The following is a 23,455-nucleotide window of genomic DNA, read 5'->3' on the forward strand; positions in this document are numbered from 1 at the left end:
AAGTACTTGTAACTAGCTTCACACTACAAGCTGTAATTTGATTTCAAAATACTGTATAAAATATTAACCAAATTTACTTTTAGTGCACAGTCCTCAATTATAAACAGCAGGCAACAATCACTGAAGACCAATGCACAAATCAGCCTTCAGTAGGGTATCTGTTGTTGCATCTCATTTTGGATCATCATGAGGCTTGGAATAATAGATTGCTTCTGATTTGTACAATCATGCTGATTACAATTTTATACCTATTATTCATAATTAGAGCATGGAGTGAGCTACTCTGCAATTTGGTTTATTCACGGAAACTGATCAAAAATGCTTTTTACAGCATTTTCTTATTATTATTATAGGTGCTTTTAAGGATGACACTCCACCATGATTCTTTTTTTTTTTTTTGGTTATGACAAGAATTTTCTTTTAAGTTTAAAAAAAATTTGGCTGACAGAAAAATAATGCACTGCACCTGGCACAGAAAAAAAACTTAACGAGGTCGTTGATTGTAAAAAAATAAATAAATTAATAAATAAAACTATTTAGTCATATTATAAGTTCATGAGTTTTATGAACTAGTCATCTTACTTTCTAATGATTACAAAAATCATTAAGTATCAATCAGTTTTCCTGTTGACTCCTGGGGGAGCATAGGTCCGCAACAACACCACGCCAACGGACTCTGTTCTGGGCTGCTCTCTTCAGCTGGGTCCACGTCATTCCGGCGGCCTTCACTTCGCTCTCGACAGATCTTCTCCACGTGTGTTTGGGTCTCCCCACTTTCCTTTTCCCTTGTGGCTTCCAGTCCAGTGCTTGCCTTGCGACGTTGTCGAGTGGTTTTCGAAGTGTGTGGCCTATCCAGCCCCATTTTCTCTTCTTGATGTCTTGACCGACCGGGTTCTGGCTGGTTCTCTTCCACAGGCCTGTGTTTGAGATCTTCTCAGGCCATCTGATGTTGAGGATGTGTCGCAAGCACTTGTTGATGAAAATCTGTATCTTGCTGGTAGTGGTCTTGGTCACCCACCACGTCTCGGACCCATACAGAAGGACTGCTTTCACATTGCTGTTGAAGATGCAGATCTTGCTGTGCTGAGATAAAGCTTTGGAGTTCCAGATGGGTCGCAGGGTGTTGAAAACAAGCCTTGCTTTGTTGACAACAACAACAATCATTAAGTATGGAAAGTTACAAATATAAGCAAAAAAAAGCACAATCATAATTAACACTAGCTAGAAGCACTGAAAATTCATCCAAATGCAACATAAAAACATCTGCTAGAATAGACCATTTTGATATAACTACAGTTTTTTAGAAGTACTGTGGACAAAGTTACTTTCTATGAATTCAGAGATGGTTACAGCCCCAAATTCTGCATAGTTCAAGCACATAAGGCAACATGACCGTTGGTGTGCATGTACTTTTAACCAGATGTTGGTGGAACAGAGGATGAAGCCCATGTTCATGGTAATAACACAGTGACAAACAACAAATAACACAGTAGCAAATTTCCCACACGTGGGACTAATAAAGCTTATCTTATCTTAAAAACATTCCCAGTGAAAAGTTTACCTTACTACCCAATTTAGAATGAGCTCTGAGTTTGCTGATGTTGGTGGTGGTGATCATCTTGAGCCACATTCCAGCAGTTCACTACATGTTTACAGTCTTCCACATTTTTAGAATGTAGAATGCTTTTTTGTTTGTTTGTTTTCTGTAAATTTCCTTTACAGAGATTAAACTGTAGAAAGTTTAATGGAAAGTCACAATAACAGTTTATGGGTTCACATGGGTTCAGTTTATGGGGACCTTTTAATGGCACTATATCCTGTACTGAGAAATATACAAAAAGATAAACACACAGTATCATTGGATTGGATCTAATTTATGTTGCAAAATGAAAATATTTTTTATGCATTTTCTAAAAGTAAAAAAATTGAATATGGTAATTGCTGAGATTATACATTAAAATGCATGGAAACAAACAGCTTTTACAGTGTTATGCAGTGGACAAACTTTAAAAAAAGTTTGTATTTGCAAATGAACAACACCGGGCTCCAAGAAATTAACAGACATCTTAAAGCAGCTACATTACAACAGTAACTGAGGATGTTGATAATACAAACAAAAATAAAATGTCATGTAGAAACCAGTCTTTAAAATATTAGAAAACAAGTTTTAATGTGCTCTATTATTCCAATCACACAGTGGAGAAAAATGTTTTTTATTTTTTAATGAACTGACAGAAATGAAAACTTTCAGTCAAGATGTAGGTGTCCTTTGCTATCACAGAGCATGTCTATCATCACATCACATAAATGTTCTAGGTCAAAATGACATTCGTTTCATAGTCACAATGGCACAGTGCTGTCAGATGTAGTTACTTCTAAACCAATGTGAGATCTCTAGAGAAGGGTTTTAGGCAACCCCTGATTATTGGTACATAATCAGCGTAAAGCAGCAGATTGTTGTTCCTGTGTAAGGAAAAGATTAACAGGTATTGTGCCTGTCAGTGTGACCTTCATGCAACACAAGTTTGCATTGATTTATTCTAACATTGCAGGGGAAGCAATTTGTAGCAATTTAGTGTTAATGTTAGAGTTGTCAGTGTAAGAAAAGTTACTGATCTTATACTGACATCTGATACTGATTCTAGGTTTTTGAGCACGCTCAGTGATTGCACTCATCAAAGCAAGGACATTTTACTGCTTTTCATTTCACTGGTATGCCAAAAAGTAGAATGAAAAATTGGGAAAATTTGGTTTTATGTTTCTTTACTATGGACATATCACTGTATTTGTTTCACATTTATGAGTATAGTGATTTGAACTGAATTTAACTGAAACATCTAAGATTATTATTGTCATTTTTATCCGTGGTTTAAATTACATTGCACACCAAAACAAAGAGCATCAAGTATTTAAGTAATGATCAGTGTAGCACACATTTAAAAAATTAATCCACTGATTATTAGGATACTATAGCAAACATTTACCAGCAAAATTAGCTTACAGAGTCAAAGAATTCATATAATCCCCAGTAAATAATGCACCGTACTGCAGTACGATCTGAAACCTGCTTTTCTGTGTGGTTTCTGATCAGATAACAGTGTTTTTCTAACTTAGCAGTGACTCATCAATCCCCAATCATTCAAGACCTCCCACAACATTTTTGTTCTGTGAATATATTTACATATATCTATTAAAGTTAGATTTTTAACACTATTGCTTGAAATGAAAACACAAATTACTGGAAAAAAATGTACGTTTTGCAGGGATAGTGTTAAACGCAGTTAAAATATCCTCCAAACTTAAGAACGTTAAGTTTGGCTTTTGATCCTTACATGGCTCCAACTCACTTTTGGCAGAAAGACCGCAGGCTGGCGATTTCCATCACTGTGCATACTTTTTAAACCTTGAGTTAATCTACAGATTAGAGCTGTCATGCTTACTTTTTAATGATGTTGAATTCCTTTTGCTTTTTCATCTATTGGAACAAACACACGGGGCTTTTTTGATTAACTTTATTAGGCTGTTTTTAATATATTTCAAATTTGTTATACTTATTTTGAGTTTCATCTGCATATAAAGTAGGTTTATTGGGTTTTGGGGTCTGTTTGTTTTCTCTTTTTTTGTTAAAATAGCTGAATTCTCTCAATCTACATTTTATTTTCAAGATAGCCTCTGTATATTCTCGAGTCACCTGGTCAAGGGCAGATATTTGTGTATTCGTTTGCAGACAGTGTATGCGATCAAACGTGGACACGAATGCAAATGTTGCTTGTTCCTTTGTAGATAAAACGCATGCCCTTCACAGAGGGAACATTTGCTTCGTTACATTCATAAAAACAAACAGGTAACCGAATATCTGTCGGCCACCTTTAACATACTGGTTGACACAGTTGCTCTTTTCTTATCTGCCAACACAAACACTGGGTTCAAGCCTCAGTAAGAACAGGTGAAACAGAGAAACATCTAATAACTCGATTCAAATCGTTCTGTTTGTGTGCTAGGGAAGGTTCGAAATCAATACTTACTAGAATAATCTGTAACTGCTCTTGGACTTGACTGACACCCCATCAAAATATGTGCTCATCAAGCCTTCGCTCACTCTTATGTCTCGTCTGTGTACTCACTCACAATAAATCCGTTTATTCAAAGACATTTTTACAGCATGTGTTAAAATATCCTTCTAAATTGATCTGATCAGTTTCCAAGCCCACTTGTTATTACAAGCAGGCACTGTGTTTGGCCGCCTGGACCTTTCTCCACCAAAGCGCTAATGGATCAGGTCACTCCAGCACTATTTATATCTCTCCGAAAACTATGTTCCTCCTTCCCTCCTGCTGCTATCCCCTTAAACCATGGAGATGTTCAGCATAGAGGGAGGGAGATGGGGAGGTGGTGGCAGAAGTGGTGTTGGTGTTGGGGGAAGGGTAGTTTTAGGGGAGATTCTCATAATAGCGCTTTGCTGTCCTCTTTCTTCTGTTGTGCGTTACGACTGAACGCTCAAAATAGAACATCTCTAGAGAGCATCGAATCAGGCTTACGATAGGTTTATGTGAACAGGGACACGCATACAGTTTAGCTCTTTTTTATGTGATGGTGGGAAAACAGCTTTTCCAAGTTCATTCGTCCACATTCACTTCATATTAGTTTTTTAAATTAGGAAAAAACATGCTCGGTTCAGTCTAGATCCCTTCACACACGTTGCCCGTAGTTGAACATGTGAGCTTTTCTCACCCACAAATCAAAGCTTGAGTATAATCCCATTTAATTCAGCAAACACGCCAACCTTGTATTTTTCATAGTCCAAGGAGCCCCTGTTTATCTTCATATTGTGCTATGTTTCAGAACATGTCGATAGCACGAATAAAACACAGGAGCACGCGTTCGATTGCATAACAGCAGGAAGTAACCAGTTACATTGAAGACAAATACTCTAAAGAAGCTGACAGGAGTTTTTCTTTTTTCTTGGTGTGTTTGTTTATCTCTGTTATTTGCATATGTTTGTGTGGAGAGTGCAGTGTGTGTGTATGCGTGCCTGTGGGGGCTTGAGCCACAGTGGATAAAAATGCATGCCAGAGTGAGAGAGAGCAAGCGAACGTACAAGTGGAGCAGGATCAGGAAGGGGAGAGAAAGAGAGCGGAGAAGGAGACCGAAGAAACCGAGAGAGGGGGTTTTGAGCTGTGCGGTAGCAAGTCGTCGTTCCTGAAGAAGAGGGAGGTGCATCGCTCCATCTTCTCATCTGGGATTTAAACTGCTTTAAATTGGCTTTAGTCTGACAGAGGATTCCCCGGCTCGTGGAGTGCTGCTCTCTTCTCCAACGCAACACGGGACTTTGTTGTGAAGCAAGAGAGACGCACAGGAAGGAGGGAGAGGGACACTTGCTCCTACTTCCTTTGTACCCAGCCTGCTTGACAGATGGCTCTGGCAGACTGATCTCTGACTCTCACCCAGGAATGAGTCCTCACATCACTCACTGAGGCAACGTATGTCAGCTCTTTTTTTCTTTCTTTCTTTTCTTTTTTTTTGCTAAAGCTGCATGCTCGTACTTGTGTTCAGCTGCACTGTTTGCTTTGAATGTGTTTGAATGAATGTGCAAAATGAAAATGTGCATGCAAGTGTGCCTGAAATGTTAGTTCATGGGCAGTGCCAAAGGGAATGTGAGGACAGGAAGTACTGTGGCTCAATCACCACCACATCAGCACCTTATCAGAGTGAAGTTATTTCACAAGGTTCAAATAGTGGAGCTTTTAATTAGTTTTTTTTCCTTTCTCTCTAGCTGACTTGTATATATTAGATTAAGATTAAGCTGAGGTCCAGAGCGAGTTTGTTGACGGCAGACGGGCTGTGACCTGGTGCCAGCACCTTTTCTCCTGACTCTGCAACCACCTGGACTTTTTCAACCATTCAACCAGCTACCCTTTATAGATTAAACTGATGCTGCTGTTCTTCTGTGCAGACTTATAAATCATGATGGCACACACTGCAACAGAAGCAGGTGTTGTGTTTCAGATTATAGACACTATTATTTGCAAGGTTTAGCACTAACTGTGATACGAACCTGAGAGAGTTCCGTTATCTGTGTGCTTTTGATTGTAGGGACAACAAAACACACCTGATAAATGTGTCGTAGAGTACAACAAAAGCTATACAAACACAGTGTATTAATTTATTCACTGCAAAAAAAGATATTCAGCCATGCAATAAATGTTCATATGCATTCTGTGCCACTCACCAAAGAGCAGTTTCTATAGTACATTTGAAGATTGTACGTTTTGATCTTATTCACATTTTTCTCCTGTAATTAGAAATCCCTGCGACTCAGGATTAACACCAAACTCACTTACTTAGTTGCTGGCCAGTTGCCAGCCTTTCTTATAAACCAATACTCTCTACACAATGTGCTAGCTTCTCTCAAGCAGCTAACACCGTTGGGAATGTATTGTTTAATTTCCTTAGAAAAATAGATGACAGTCTTGTAATATCTATTGAAAATCTGCGATTTTTCAATGTGGGGAAGTTTGCATCAGAAACAATGGCTGAATACGCGAGCTTGGTCTGTGTAATAACTCACTCACGTTCACTTTCAGCTGTCCTTGCTGTCACAAATGCACAAACACAACCAGACAGACTGTACATGCACGCAAACACTGTCTCCTGTCTTGTACCTGATGTCATCACAGTGTTAGTGTTCAGAGCAGATGCTGATAAATTGCTGATAGTAATTAATAGCAGGATAAACTTGCACACCGCATAAGTATTTGCTGGAATGTGAAGACAGTCAACAAAAATATATGAAGAGGTAGAAATGAGAAAGAAACTCACATTTTATGTATTTGTAATCACAGCTGATTCGACAAAAATTAAACTGAGGACCAAATCTTGACCGTAAAAAAAAATAAAAAAAATTAAAGTATCAACTTAATCAATTTTCATCCATTTTTAGTGAGCAGAATTTTACCACCAATATAGACCGTTCACAAGTACTGCACCCAGTGCTAGCCTTTATCATAGTTGTGTTCACTGATATACACAGATAAGAATAGCCCCAGCAAACTCAAACAGCACCAAGACCCTCTGCATGCTTACCCACTTGAAATACTATACTTTCAGCTAATTAAATATTTAGCAGACATGGCAAACCAGATGTTAGATTCCAGTTAATTACCTCACCTGTAGGACTGTACAAAGCTGTAACTTGGAACTTCTGTGATTTTGCTTATCCTCCCCTCTCATCTCTATTAGTTGCCACAGTATATTATCGCTCTGTCACCCAAACAGTTGACCATCAGATTTCTGTGCTTGGTCTCAACATTATGTGCTTTCCTCTTTGTATAGGAGGCACCTCCAGGTTCATAGTTCAAACTGTGGCATTTTGTCAATGTCAGCTTAATGTGTTTATTTTTAGCATTCACTGACTGTCTCAGAATGAAGATTGATGTTGGATTGCTTCCCATTGGATTCCCAGAGTCACTCTCGTGCTCTCTAGTGCCCATATTGAAACTCACACTATTAGCTCTAGATTAAAAACACATCGGCTTCCCGTCTGTCCGACAAACATCACAAAGCAGGGGAACTGTAGTCACTGCAATGAAAACCAGTTACTTTATGAAAGCACGGTATGTGGTCAGATGAAAAGCAGAGGTTCATGGTTACGCTTTGAATTTGACCTTTTGCTCTGGATTGAGTGTTTTTTGTCTTGCAGACTATGTCCTGCTGAGCCCATAATGCTATAATAATACATGTGCCAATGCAGGTGTTATATTTTAATTATATTTAGTCATTAACAATAAACACTAGAAGGTGTATTTGTTTTCTAAAACACTGGAAATGTGTGTCCAGGGCTGACAAGGTATTATTACCTGGGCTTCTTTTTCCACCGGCAGAAGAAAAACCTGCAGACGCTACTCAAACGGACCAAACCTGGGTTTGAACCCAAGACCCCTCTTGCTTTGAGACAGCAGTGCTAACTATAAGCAACTGCAGTTATTACTGTAACTACTGTATTGCACTTTATTTTGTCATAGTACAGCAGCACTATGAGCTGTAGTCAGGTCTTGTTCTGAGTCTGAGTGGTTTTTATGTGTTCCGTGGAAGAAATAACCACATCTTTATCCTGGTTTCTGCTTGTTATCTCTTTTAGTCCTTACTCCCTGCCACCGTTCTGTGAGCAGCAGCATTTCATTGTTTTGACTCCCAGTGCCATCTGGACAGCATCCACGTTCTTAATTTTGCATGATGCTTTCCAGCATGATTGTTTATAAGTCTAAATTGAATTCTGTGGTTTGACACTTTGTGGTTACATATTACATACGTACTGGTGTTTAACTTTAAAGTCTTTAAAGGCACCTGGCACATAATGCCAGGTGTCAAAATGATCAAATCCAGCATTCTTTGTTGGTCTCATTTCAAACTGTAACGTCTGAACTCTTGGTTTGCATTCTTCAACTAATCACCTGCTCTGACAGAGCGCTTGCATAGTTGGCATGTTTTACTGGTATTAGCAGGTGTTATTGTAAGCCTGACGGACTTAACATCTTGGGAGACACGCTGAGTATATATCGTCCGGTGTTTAATTAGTACCTACTCCTTCAACATATTGAATTACTTATTGACTTCCTTTAATGAAGATTTATTTCACACATGCTACTTCTGTTTCACAATTCATCGAGACATGTTTTTTCCTAGTTACTTTCACATAGTGAATCAATTCTGATTTGCAGAAATCGTTCAGTTCACATTTTTGATTCATTACAAGTGTAGCATCAGTTATATGTATATGTGGTTCCTGTTTGTTGACAGAATGTCACCTGCTTTTTTCTGTGCAGGTGACATTAGTTTTTTTTCTTGTGGCAACATAATAGAGTGAAATGAGTTCAGTGGAAATCAAACTATAGATTTTGTTCCTTTGAGCTAGATCAGAGCAACGACAGAACTTTCCTTTTTCCTAGTGAGAGAGGACAGATCAGATCAGTTGATACTGAAGAATCTTTACTGCAATATTAAGCTGTACTTATGCATCATATTTAAGCATTAATATGTGAAATGAATGCTAAATGATTGTCTTGTTCCTGTTTTCATTTTCCCACAATTACAGTTCACTTTTGGTTATGAGCGTCCCGGATATTATTACGCTCCATATTAGTTCAGTTCTCACTGTCTAATCTCATTGTTTTTTATCCAACAAAGCTGAAATGATAAAACTGAATAAGTGTTTAGCTAATGCAAGGAAGCAACTTGCTTTACCTCAGGGAAATTAGCAGCCAACTTGCAAGCAAAACTAACTGCTTGTATGTCACACCAGAGGGAAGATGAGACAAAAACAAAAACCAGGGGGTGGGCACAGCACATGCAATAATTAGCAACTGTCATCATGACGCTTACATGAGGAAAACATTTTTATTTTTGTATTCTGCAAGCAGCAGTTATTTCCTGTCCTGTCCTGGAGACCATTTAACTACAGAAATTTGCAGGTTTCTTTAAACATTTAGATTGCACATCAGCGTCACAATCACCTTTCACAAATGACTGTCTGTGTTTTCTGTGCATTGAACTATTTGCTGTAATACTAAATGACATCCTTTCCTGCTTACTAGATAATCTGTAGACATTTATTGCACACATAATAGAGCGGTCTAAACCATAGCATGTCAGCTATAATGGAGTGGATATTTATCGTGCTAAAAGCTGCCCAGGCAGATTTAGCTTTACAGCCCCAAAAGCAGAATTAGCATAATTAATGGCAGGCCTGTTGTTACACAAAATCTGTGGGATGTGCCAAATTTCAACACTCGATGATGAGAATGGTGATGTGAAAAGAGGAGGAAGGAGATTAGGTCTAGAGACTCAGGAGAAAGAGATAATTAATCCTAATGATTTTATTCGTTCCCTGATTTGACCTCCAGTACCACCATGAGGGCAATATTCATGCGTCTGCATAAAATAACTACTGAAGGGATGAGTGTAAATTTTGTAGAAGCATTTAAGGGTTTGCCCTTGAAAGAGCTGAAAAAAATATAATTGCAGTTACTTAAACTGGCAACAAAATGAATCAATTAGCGACCTCAGCATTTTTAAAGATAAATGTAAAAAAACTGACAAAGGGGAAACTGGTTGGAAACATCATAAAACATTAGCTTTTAAGTGTGTTCTCCCCTTGAGCGCCTAACCCCTGCTATCCTCTGTTTTCCAGTTAGACCAGCCTCCAACACTGTTGGATGACACCCTCTTTTAGAAGCTTTAACAGTGTTTAATATTTAGTTTGCGTTGGGGGATCATTAAAATTGCTAGTGGCTTTGGTCAATCAGATTTGGAATATATTAAGCCATTAAAAAAAAGTTGCTCACTAATCATCATAAATATTGTGAGCATTGTGCACTCAGTGCCTTGTGTAGGCCCTGCACTGCAGTTTTCCTCTTTTCTGTGCTTCATCTGTATCCAGTCCCTCAAGATTGCCACTGACAGCAACCTTTCCTGTTACAGCTTGTCTTAAAAATTGTCTCCTGTTTTCTGCTTCTTTTTGTTTGATGTCAGTCTGTCGCTGTGTTCCTTGTCTTGGGTGATATTTAATGACCCTTAGTCCTTGTGTCTGTGGTTGTATCCTGCTCATTTGGCTATTTCGCTGAACTGTGTCCTCCGAGGAAGCTTTGTAAGAATAACTGTTTATTACTTTTCACTATACCTGTTTTTTATTGCTTTCCGTCTTCTAAACCATTTTTCATTTGATTACAGAGAAACGTGTTTTTCGTGACCAATAAAACAAAGCAAGGAGAGGGCAACTGTTATCAAGAAATTCTCCTCAATTAACATAATAGACTTTACATCAGTGTTGCATTATTCCACAGCCAGGCTTTAGTAAGTATTTAAAGATGCAAGTGAGAGGATCTGTGTGTAGGATCTTTGACAGCAGAAAAGAAAACACACGGAGAATATTCAGTATGCAGCTCAAACATGTCAGACGGGACTTATAGGAGCTTATATGTAGAGCCCACCAGGTATCTACAAGATTACAAGCAGGCCTCATACACACAGCTGTCCATTTTAACGAGATGGTCCTCAGTAATGACAGTGTTGGCTCCAACACTGTGACACAGCTCAAACTATCCAACTGTGGTCCACTTGGCTGCTGAGCAAATGTAATGAGTGTGTCTAAAACTCCTACAGCATGCTTCACATATCCATAAGCAATACAATAAAACCTAAGCTCTTATTCATTTTACGCTATTTTTAAGAATGTAATATCTGTCACAAAGTCTCTGTCTTATTGATCTTTATTGCATTTTTACTTTCATATGACTCCATTAATAAACCCTTAAATGAAAAGGACATGTAACGAGAGTCTGGAACTTACCAGGGATTGCATATCTGTGTACTTACATTTCTCAGTTTTTGACTATTTCATGTATTTCAATGCAAGTTCAGTGAAATGTGAGCATTTGGATATCAAATGAAGGTGGCCTTTCAGTGACTGTTTTTGTATTTGCAACAATATTTGTATAACAAACAGTAAAACCATAAAAATAGAGCATAAAATAGAGTTCAACACTGTTAGAGCAAAAACAAACAAACAATAAAATAATAAAACTAGTGCTTGAAACCTAAAGAAAAGAACTGTGTGAATAAAATAATAACCAGTAAAATTAAAAACAGATGTAAGGAGGAATATAAAAGAAGATGAGCAATCACTTTACTGTACAAAGAAAGAAAGAAAGAAAGAAAGAAAGAAAGAAAGAAAGAAAGAAAGAAAGAAAGAAAGAAAGAAAGAAAGAAAGAGTCTTCCTGTGAAAGAAAGTTACGAGGAGTGATTTGAGTTTGCTAAACTAAGTTAGCACTAAAGAGTCCCACAGCTGCAGGGAATGGGGGGGACTAAGGGTGCAATTAGAAAGGTAATTGAGGAATGTAGGCAGCAGCCCAGTTCACAAGTAAAGTAAATCTGTGATGTAGGTAAGTAGAAAGCCATTCAAAGTTTTAAAAGTGTTTATAAAAAGTTTAGAATCAGTTCTATAGCAAACAGATATTTGGTGTAATGTAGCAAGAAAGGAAGTGATGTGGTCGTCTCTCATCTGAGACTAAATGTAGGTGTTGGAGTTTTGGAGGATACCTGAGTAGAGAGAAAAAATAATCATAAATGATACTTTTTCTTAAGCTGAAAAAAAAGCACGCCATGGCAACTCATGTGTCAAAATAAAGCTTGGAGTCAAAGATTAGACCTCAGATTTAGATATTTTGAGCCATAGGAGGCTTTGTGATTTATTAATTCATTTCGTATGAGCTATGAAATGGGAGAATTTGTTTCTGTCAGTAACAGTCACCAGAACATATAGTTGATAGCTGGGAAATACAACAGAGGGTAAGGATTTCCAGAAACAGCACTGAAAACAACAGAACCAGTATTTCACGTAGTTTATCAGAGATTTTATATGTTGTATCAAAACAGTAACAAATTCTATAACCTTTTACCATGTATTGCACTTCATATCACTACATGCTTTTATATGTCATGTTTTTCATGCTTTAGCACTGTTATACTACTATAGTAGCTTAAAGCTGTGACACTGGGGTTCTTGCAGAGACAGATTTCTGTAAAACTGATGCAGAATGGCAGCTGTCAAATGCATCCAAAGCAAAGGGAGACACTATTCCATATTACATATAAATATTATTTCAAAAGAAAAAGATAATCACAGTAAAATTATGAAATGTCTTTCACTGTAGGCAGGAATTTTGGTTTGCTATGGTCCGTATTAGCCTGGCAGTCAGACAGATTCTGACAGCTCATGCTTCATTTGTTCTAGCATAATGAGCCTCGTCCCTCCTCTCATTGAGGCAGACTTCTAGCCGCCCTTGCAAGTGACAGGTCAGTCACAACTGTTTCTCCACTTATCTCTGGAGTCCACCGAGATGACTGACATTACTGCACGTTGTAGTCCGTGTTCTTTCCCATCGCTCAGTGCTGTGTCACACACTGATTACAGAGGCACGGTGTTGTGCACGCGTTGGTAATGCCACTTGAAAATCAAAACTTAACTCCACCCTAATTCATACTTGTGCATTTGTCTGGAGATGGTAGGCTACTTCCATATGGCCTTTGGATAGGTTTAGATACGTACTGTGTGCTCATATGCGTAACCATATGAGATCAAAGGGACGCAATCACTTCATTTTCATTCTGTCTCATGGGGCACTTATTTTGCTGACAGATGTGTGTGAACAAATTAAGTCAGTTCAGCAGGCTTTTATTTGGCGTGCCCATGTAGTAGAAGGCTTTGTGTAGAAACCTCACTAGGGAGGTTTTCTTTTTCTTTAGATTTAAAGAATGCCTCTTTATAATTTTTGACTGTGACTTCTTTAAAAACTGATACTCCATCATATTAGTCACAGAGACTGAAAGTGATCCAACATAGCTATCCATTTAACAATATTTTTTCATGTATTACTTTAAGTATGACAGGTCAGAAAGATGAAAGACAAACTTAACGTGGAGTAAGCTTGAAATTTTTGTATATCAGTGAGAGAGAGGGCTTTTTGATGCAATACAAAGGAAACTTTGAATGTGTGCTGTGTTGTGGATTAAGCTGCAAGACTGGTTTCTGTGGGCATTTTAATACTTGTCACTGATAAGCTTTGCACTTTTTGAATCTATTAAAACCCCTATTATTCTACACAGGCTAGAGCCTTGGCTCTCCATTGAGCAGCAAACAATAAGCTTCACAGTTGCCTTTTCCGCCTATGTGGGATGAGTGATTTGTATTAAAAACACAGATTTTTGTGCCACTTTCAAAGACCAAAAAATAGAGCTTCGCATTTAAACTGTGGGTCTGTGTTTAATGATGTCGCTTGATTTTAACCGTTTTTAGGGGATAGTTAGCATGAATTGGCAGCTGTTGCTGCGGTTTTTATTAAACTTCTCTTTTCTCTTAAGATCACTCTTCTCTTTTTAATGTGCACTATAGATCATAGACTGCCAGCACAGTACTGATTTTCCAAGCTATTGGAATCCTATTGTGAAAAGATTGCAGCTGGTCTCAATGGATATTTGGAAGGTAATCATTTCTGAGTAGTGAAATCTGCATAACAAATTGCATGGATTCCCAAGTTTCTGGAATAAGAAACCATGCCATCTGTTGTCTTATGGTAAAAGATGCTTTTAAACTTCATCCCATTGTTTTCTATCTATATAGTCATAGAAACAGAAAGAGAATACAATGAACTGATTCACTGTGTGTTGTCTTACAATTCAATATCATGTGTAGGTAATTTTAGTGGCCACAGAAGGGTTGCATTGGGCATATTGATTCAAAGAAACCTGACTGCTGTCGAAAAGTAAAACATTTTTCCATTAACTGCTAATGAGCAGCATCTCTGTGGTCCTCAGAGGAGCTAAATATATTCAATGTATTTTCTTCTTCTGCAGCTGGAAGGGTGTGTGTTTTTTTCAGGACTAATTACCTACTTGTAGCTGTTTCCAGATGGCTATTCTCGCCTGGCAGTTGCTCCTTAATCACATGTCACAGCTTTTTCTCTGCACTTAAAAATCAAGGTAGACGGCACACGCTTGCTCATAAATAATAGCCTCTGGATAGATGTCAGACCCCAGTGTGATTAAATATAGCAATTCAACTTCTGTTTTCTCGAGTTTAGTTTAGGAAGTGTGTGCCAACAAAGACAAAAAGTTTCACCGTCTAATGTCAAAATGTATTTAAAAATTAGCTTTTTATATAAGTTTTGTAATTTATACCAGCTTCTTCTCTTGTAGTTTCTAACATAATTTGTAAGCTTGCTCACTTAAAAGGAAAATAAGAATCTTTTCTTAATTTTATGCTAATTTCCTCTTCATCAAGAGACAAAATATCAACCAAAAATCCAGAAAACACATTCCTCTTTTATATTATTATTATCAAAGGTCTCATTTGAAGCAAGTTTCATCTGGACCTGCATAGCGAGAGATTTACGTTTACGAAGGACATTATGGAAAAAATGTCAGATGTAGAAAATGATGAGCGTTTATATTAGAAAATGTCAAGCTGGGCAACATCACTTTGAGACCTTTTTGATGAAGTTCTCACAAAGTAATCAAACATTCTTAGTACTTTCATGTTGCTGAGTTTATTGCCTTGTAAAACCTATGCATCACTCCCTTTCTGTATATTATTAACAGTATATGCACAGCAACCTTATATCCTCAGTTTGCATCTACATATCCAAAGCTAAATTACCAACAACTCTCCAAGCCTTAAGACACCGACAGACTGTGATATTTTCAAAGTCTTATAAGTTTATTGCATTTCACACTGTGCACCTTGTATCTAAAAAAACTTAGTTGCAACATCACATTTGATAGTTAATATATATGCCTAATATGATTTGATTGGCTAGTGCATGCTCAAGAACATTTGAATAAACAGGGTGAGTAACAACAGCTTGAATAGTTAAATGTTTTTTTAACTCGACGGAAATGAAGCAAAGAAAACAACCCACATTTCAGTTCAGCAGCACATAATATTAGCCCTCTAAGTGGAGCATAAGTCAGAGTGTTGAAGACTGAAAGGTGAGTTCTTAATCCGTCTAGCTCCGAGAAATAAGACTTTATAATTCAATTTTATATCAAGTACAAAAAAAAATAGGTGTAATTTCAGGCTTTGTTTTCTTGGCCTTTATATTTCTGAAGATTTTTCTTTATTTTAAATATTGTGTTGTTTCTTTGGCATTTTTTTAATAAGCCAACACCACAATGGATTTTAAATCAAACAGTAGAGAATCTGCACTTCAGGTGATTTAAATGCAGACACATAGTGTTAATTTAAGGGGGTTTACAAGCATTTTTGTTCAGGAACTGCAGCGATTTAAAAAAGCCTGCAGAGTTATGAAAAAGGTCTGTGGACAGATGAAACCATGATTAACTTGTATAAAATAACAGGAAAAGAAAACAGCTCGCGATCTGAAGCATGTCGCATTATCTGTCAGACATGGTGGAGGCAACGTCATTGCATGGGCCTGTAAGCTGATAGAAGCAAAAAGACGATGTCACCGCCTTTGATTTTATCATTTTGAGTTTTAGTGTTTTAGTTAATATTTACTGGTTTAGCTTCTGTTTAGAGTTTTCTTTTCTTTTGTAGGGCGTGTTATGTTTTGTAGACTTGGAGGTTCATTAGTATTAAATGTTTGTGTTGTGTTTTCAGATTTTCCTTGCCTCCTCAGCGCCTTGCAATCTTTGTCATGTGTTTCCCCATGTAGTTACTTCCCCCAGTCTCATTTCACTTACCTCAAGTTTTTCTTCCCCTGTCTCATCATCTTGACTGGTTTCTGCTGTGTCTAGTTCCCCAGGTGTTTCCACTCCCTCTAATTACCTCATGTATACAGGCAGTGCAGAATTATTAGGCAAATGAGTATTTTGTCCACATCATCCTCTTCATGCATGTTGTCTTACTCCAAGCTGTATAGGCTCCAAAGCCTACTACCAATTAAGCATATTAGGTGATGTGCATCTCTGTAATGAGAAGGGGTGTGGTCTAATGACATCAACACCGTATATCAGGTGTGCATAATTATTAGGCAAAATGGGTCAAAAGAAGGACTTGACAGGCTCAGAAAAGTCAAAAATAGTGAGATATCTTGCAGAGGGATGCAGCAGTCTCAAAATTGCAAAGCTTCTGAAGCGTGATCATCGAACAATCAAGCGTTTCATTCAAAATAGTCAACAGGGTCGCAAGAAGCGTGTGGAAAAACCAAGGCGCAAAATAACTGCCCATGAACTGAGAAAAGTCAAGCGTGCAGCTGCCAAGATGCCACTTGCCACCAGTTTGGCCATATTTCAGAGCTGCAACATCACTGGAGTGCCCAAAAGCACAAGGTGTGCAATACTCAGAGACATGGGCAAGGTAAGAAAGGCTGAAAGACGACCACCACTGAACAAGACACACAAGCTGAAACGTCAAGACTGGGCCAAGAAATATCTCAAGACTGGTTTTTCTAAGGTTTTATGGACTGATGAAATGAGAGTGAGTCTTGATGGGCCAGATGGATGGGCCCGTGGCTGGATTGGTAAAGGGCAGAGAGCTCCAGTCCGACTCAGACGCCAGCAAGGTGGAGGTGGAGTACTGGTTTGGGCTGGTATCATCAAAGATGAGCTTGTGGGGCCTTTTCGGGTTGAGGATGGAGTCGAGCTCAACTCCCAGTCCCACTGCCAGTTTCTGGAAGACACCTTCTTCAAGCAGTGGTACAGGAAGAAGTCTGCATCCTTCAAGAAAAACATGATTTTCATGCAGGACAATGCTCCATCACACGCGTCCAAGTACTCCACAGCGTGGCTGGCAAGAAAGAGTATAAAAGAAGAAAAACTAATGACATGGCCTCCTTGTTCACCTGATCTGAACCCCATTGAGAACCTGTGGTCCATCATCAAATGTGAGATTTACAAGGAGGGAAAACAGTACACCTCTCTGAACAGTGTCTGGGAGGCTGTGGTTGCTGCTGCACGCAATGTTGATGGTGAACAGATCAAAACACTGACAGAATCCATGGATGGCAGGCTTTTGAGTGTCCTTGCAAAGAAAGGTGGCTATATTGGTCGCTGATATGTTTTTGTTTTGTTTTTGAATGTCAGAAATGTATATTTGTGAATGTGGAGATGTTATATTGGTTTCACTGGTAAAAATAAATAATTGAAATGGGTATATATTTGTTTTTTGTTAAGTTGCCTAATAATTATGCACAGTAATAGTCACCTGCACATACAGATATCCCCCTAAAATAGCTAAAACTAAAAACAAACTAAAAACTACTTCCAAAAACATTCAGCTTTGATATTAATGCATTTTTTGGGTTCATTGAGAACATGGTTGTTGTTCAATAATAAAATTATTCCTCAAAAATACAACTTGCCTAATAATTCTGCACTCCCTGTATATTTAGCCTCGATCTCTGTTCAGACCTTGGCAGAGTGTCTGTTTGTCATTACTGTGTTCATTCGCTCATGTGCTTCATGCTTCTGGTTAAGAGTATGGATGTTGCAACTTTTGTACATGAGCTTTTAAACTAGTTAAAGGTTAGTTTTCATTTACCTTCGAGTCCTGCATTTACAGTATCTCACAAAAGGGACTACATAAATATTTTGTTATATCTTTTCATGGGACAACACTGAAGATATGACACTTTGATACAATGTAATGTAGTCAGTGTACAGCTTGTATAACAGAGTAAATTTGCCGTCACCTCAAAATAACTCAATTGAGTTCAGTAACTCAATATGGTTGAAGTCTGGAGACATGCTTGGGCAGTCAAGTACTTTTACACTCAGTTTATTTAGCAAGGCACTGGTCTTTTTGGGGGGGTGTTTGGGGTTGTTATCATGTTGGAATACTGTCCTATGACCCTGTTTCTGAAGGGTTGGGACCATGCTCTGCTTGAGTATGTCACAGTACATGTTGGCATTCATGGTTACCTCCTTTAACTGTAGCTCTCAGGTACCAGCAGCAGTCATGCAGCCCAAAACAATGACATCCCACCACCATGCTTGACTGTAGGCAAGACACACTTGTACTCCTCACTTGGATGCCGCCACAAACCCCAAATAGGTTTGTCTTGGTCTCATCAGACCACAGGTAATCCAGGGCCTTAGTCTGCTTGTCTACAGCAAACTGTTTGTGGGCTTTCTTGTGCATTATCTTCAGAGAAGTTCTTCTGGGACGATAGCCATTTGATGTAGTGTGTGGCGTGTGGTCTGAGCACTGACAGGCTGACCCTCCACGCCTCCAACCTCTGCAGCAATGCTGGCAGCACTCAAAATAATGAAAAAGGCTCATGGTTTATGTTCCATCTCCTAGTAAATTACACAAGAACTGTGATAACACAAGAACAAGCTTAGACCCTCCCTCAGGCTACTGGCCTGTATGAAAAACATCTTTCAGGTTATGGTTATTTTTTAGAACAATTCCCTTTGCTTTTTTGACATATTTGAGATTTTGTTATTCCAAAAATGCTTTCTCTATAATGGAAATCACATCACATCAAGGCAATGCATTAACCTTTTGATGGATATCCATTCAAAAAGTCCCATTTTCTGAAATGTAGTCATCTACAATGCACAAGGTGATTCTTCAGTCTCTGAACCTTGGCTGAAAGGTTTGTGGGATCCAGCTCCAGGAACACTTCTTGAAGTACCTCGAAGCAATATTTGAGATTGTTGGTTTATTTCAGATCCACAGCATAGACTAGTCCCAACAGATAGCAACAGGCTCTGCTGAGATCCCGAGATTACCGAGAACAGTTATGCCCTCAATAACGATCCCTACATCACAAGGTTTGAGTGACCCATCTTGGTTCTCCAGCACGTAAATCTTCATCACCTCCTCAGCCAAAGCCTCAACACAGACATCATCAGCATCCTCCTATAGACATAAGGAACTAGAGTAAGCTTACTTTTATTCCACATATTTTAAGACATGGACACAAAAAGGCTGTTTTCACATAAAATCTGAAGCTACGAATTTGAAGACTGAGATCCTAAATTTTAAGCAATTTGAAGTAAATGCTGTTCTCTGATATACTTCATAGCTTTAGTTTTTTCGCTGGATAAGTTCTTTTGGAATAAGTGGGGGACGTCCAGCAGCGATACACAACATGATACAAAAAGTTACTTAATGTTTCCTTAATAGCTGGTGAAGGGTTTCAGTCATCCAATTCATGGTGATCCTAGTAGTTTGAGTGAAGGAAACTAGACTTCTTTAGTTCCTTGAAGATGTTTCGCTTCTCATCTGAGGAGCTTTTTTTGCATATCTACTGGACTGAGGAGTCCAGTTTCCTCCTCTCAAACCTACTACAAAATGTTAATGCTGCAGTGATGACATTTTCATATCTGTCATGTTCTTAAATATATCCGCAACATTGATGGGCAAGTCTAAAGCAACATAGAGATTGGTAGTGCAATAACACCATCTATTTGTCCGTTATTCAATGTGTCAGACCGACTGATCTTTGGATTATTAAATCCAAATATATATATATATATATTAGGGGTGCAACGATACACAAAATTCACGGTTCGGTTCGGTTCGATACTTTGGTGTCACGGTTCGATATTTTTTCGATACAAAAAAATGTTCATGCCTTTTTAATTTGTCATTTATTAAAATTATAAATATATATTTTAACTCAAAAGTACAGTTTTTAAATTTAACCCTAACCCTTGTGCGTGTTTTTTATTTTGACAGCGAATGCGCACCTGCGGACCACTTATGTGCAGCCCTGGTTATTTAGCTCGTCATATTGCAGCCACAGAAATTCTTTTGTCCATGAAACCATAAAGCTGCACTTTCTTTTTGCCTTATAGTCTGATTTGTCATAACTTCTCCGTTTTGTGGTAAGCTTTTCTTTGGCTGTCACTTCTTCACCCTGACCTGTCTTATTTGGCTCAGCAGAACTAAAATATATATCTGTCTGTGAAGGTTCTCAGTCATCCAGGTCATCGTAGTCAAATATAAATCCTGCTGCTTTTACACACGCACTCACATAAGCTCAGCGATTCTCTGCGCGATCAACCTCTCACATGTTTAAGCTGCGGGAGATTTCACTTGTCATGTTTGCATAGTAAGCTAACGATTAATAAGACGATGTCAGAGGAATTGGTGCGCAAATTATCATCACTCACAGATCAGTGCTGTCGCTCTCTATACACAGTTCCGCGATTGCAAAGTGAAAGCAAAAAAACAAGCGCAAATTCAAACGCGATTTCAATATGTCACATATTGACAGTGGCTCTGCGACAGACTGGCGGCCCTGCGACAGACTGGCGACCTGTCCAGGGTGTACCCCGCCTTTCGCCCTATGACAGCTGGGATAGGCTCCAGCGCCCCCCGCGACCCTGAAAAGGATAAGCGGAAGCGAATGGATGGATGGATGGATTGACAGTGGCTCACCGATGCCAATGACATAATTACCCAGCTACATTTCCGAAAGAATGCAAAAGCATTGACATATATTTTTCCTTCCTACAATAGCCCGACGGGCAGGGCAGAGATGGATTTTGGTACCCCGACTGAAAAAATCGCTAGCCCCGGGACGTCGGGCTAGCGATATTGCAAGCCCTGTATCTGATTGAGGAATCACTCATCTTTGGAAAAGAGAGTTTATTACAGAGAAATGTCTCTTTCCAAAATAAAAGCTATACTATCCGCTTCTTCTGGGCTATATTCTCAGCAACATATTAAACAGCTGTCTAAATGACTCGGCTAAAGTTAGTAGCATGCTTGCTTGTTTTTTTTCTGCTTCCACTTGTCTTTTGCACTAGGATGATGTCGGCGTAAATGTGCAGTCATATTCGTTGTGTTCCCACTAGTGCTTTCAGGTTAATCTCGTTGAAATGACCTTAACGCCACAACACGGCAAATCTCCGTTAACGAGCTACCGCCGATCGCCCGTGCATGGGGCTAGACGGCCAACACGTTAACGAGCTAACTGCGCTAACACACTAGTTCCCACCCATGTAATTGAGCATTGCATGGCACATCCAACATACTGTTTTACTTTAGTCCATGACTCACTTACCTTCAGGGTCATACGTCACATGAAAACCAAAATAATTCCAAACGCCAAATCTGAATGGGGGTGGGGGAGGTCCATGTTGTAAGGAGAGCTTAACTTCTGTCTCGCTAGCTTGCCCTGCGCTCTTCCTTCTGACGATGCTGTCTGTGTTGAGCGCTCAGTGAATCTGCGTTCAACTACTCCGCCTAGGCTGCACTGTCGACCCTAGGCAGAGTAGTCAAACGCAGATTCACTGAGCGCTCAACACAGACAGCATCGTCAGAAGGAAAGTTGATAAGATAAATTACAAATTTTGTATTGTTCGATACATATGCGTACCGAACCGAAAGCACTGTATCGAACGGTTCAATATCGATACAAATATCGTTGCACCCCTAATAAATAAATAAATATATATATATATATATATATATATATATATATATATATATATATATATATATATATATATATATATACACATATATATATATACATATATATCAGACAGTCAATCTGTCTGATAACAGAAATAGCTCTAACTTCTGCCTACCAGCTGACTTTATAGCATCCCTAACTTACACTGAACGGTTTTATTCAGTGAGTTGTTCTTTGATTCTTTCCCATCTAAAATGCATTAGGTTCAAAGATTTCTCAGAATGAGTGTCTTCAGCATTATTGTTAAAGGCAAAGGTAAACACTGCTACATTTACAACTAATTTTTAAATAGAGTCTACATATAAATTCTGCATTTTGCTCTAAAACCACAAAATGCACAACTACACAGCCAAAGGGACATATTGAGCATTCACATGTGAGATCTGCGCTCCTATCGATGAATATTTTTAGAGTGTTGTAGAAGCAACAGCTCAGCCGAACATTCTGTCACTAAAAATCAAAAAAAAAAAAAAAATCAAAAAGGTTTTAGCATATTCAGTCGATGAAAAGAACTGGAGCCAATCTGCCAAAAGCTCTTCCAAAGCGACTGAAGAGCTGAAATTTGAAAAAGCCAATCGAGTGTCAGCACCACAGAACAATAAGCAGCGTCGCTCTCTGAGGTGCTTCATTGTGTTGTCGTACTTAAACTGATTTAAAGTCCAGTATGCTAAAGTCTACTGTTATAGAGGCACAGTGAAACCAGCATGAAGACACATTGGCTCTGTCAGGAAAACCAAACCAAAAAAAAACTTAGTAATCTAATTTATTCTGTTACCCAGAGAGTCACAGCTTGTTCATATATAACCGTGGCATGCCATAACATCCAAATGACGTTTTGCTGTAATCTTGTGGATTTATGGTCTGCAATGTGCTGTGTAAGGAAATGAAAAAACAGAAAGAGATGAGGATCTGGTTTTTTTTAGGCAATACTTATCTCTTTTCTTTGGCAATGTTGTGACACCACAACAGGATGTTTGAAATTAGAGTTTGCCCGGTCGGATGAGTTTGATTAGTTGAAGCAATTTGTGTGCGTTAGAAACTCACATATTCACTCGTGCTCCATAAAGACTTAGTGACGAGATGCAAATTATGGAAACACTGCATTTAGACTTTTTGTCAGAAAGTTCATGGCAAGCTGTTTGGGTTGCATTTTAGATGAATTGTTGTTAAATAAAAATATTGTGGTGTAATATATCATGTGTTGTTGGAGCAGACTGTTTTTGTGTGTGTGCATCCTGATGTGTAAAACCTAAAAATTGAAAGATGATTCTTTTGCACTTGTTTTCTTCTTTATCCTGGCGTTGTTCCCGCTGGTGCAGGGTCCGCTCTTCGGCAAAGGTTTCTCCATTTGGTTCTGTCCAAGGCGTCCTCAGGTGATGCGTTGATAGTCTTAATGTCCTTCTTTATTTTGTCCATCCACCGTTTCTTCGGTCTGCCTCGAGGCCAGCATCCTTCTGGGTCAATCATCATTGCCATTTTTGCTACAGAGTTCTCATCGCTTCGAATC

The 23,455-nt window shown here is 38.6% G+C and overlaps 1 protein-coding gene across 8 annotated transcripts in view; it reads left to right on the plus strand.

Moving 5' to 3' along the window:
- Positions 1-5,029: 5,029 nt before the first annotated feature.
- The window catches only part of gramd1bb (GRAM domain containing 1Bb), a 109,553-nt gene continuing 91,127 nt past the window's right edge, over positions 5,030-23,455 (plus strand). For 4 of the 8 annotated variants that reach the window (XM_026193660.1, XM_026193661.1, XM_026193663.1 and 1 more), the window contains exon 1: positions 5,030-5,480. The gene's annotated coding sequence lies outside the window, so the exon portion shown is untranslated. The remainder of the gene's footprint in view (positions 5,481-23,455) is intronic. The other 4 variants (XM_026193662.1, XM_026193665.1, XM_026193666.1 and 1 more) reach the window with 2 other exon arrangements.

The sequence above is a fragment of the Astatotilapia calliptera genome, chromosome 14, assembly GCF_900246225.1.
Source record: "Astatotilapia calliptera chromosome 14, fAstCal1.2, whole genome shotgun sequence".
NCBI lineage: Eukaryota > Metazoa > Chordata > Actinopteri > Cichliformes > Cichlidae > Astatotilapia > Astatotilapia calliptera.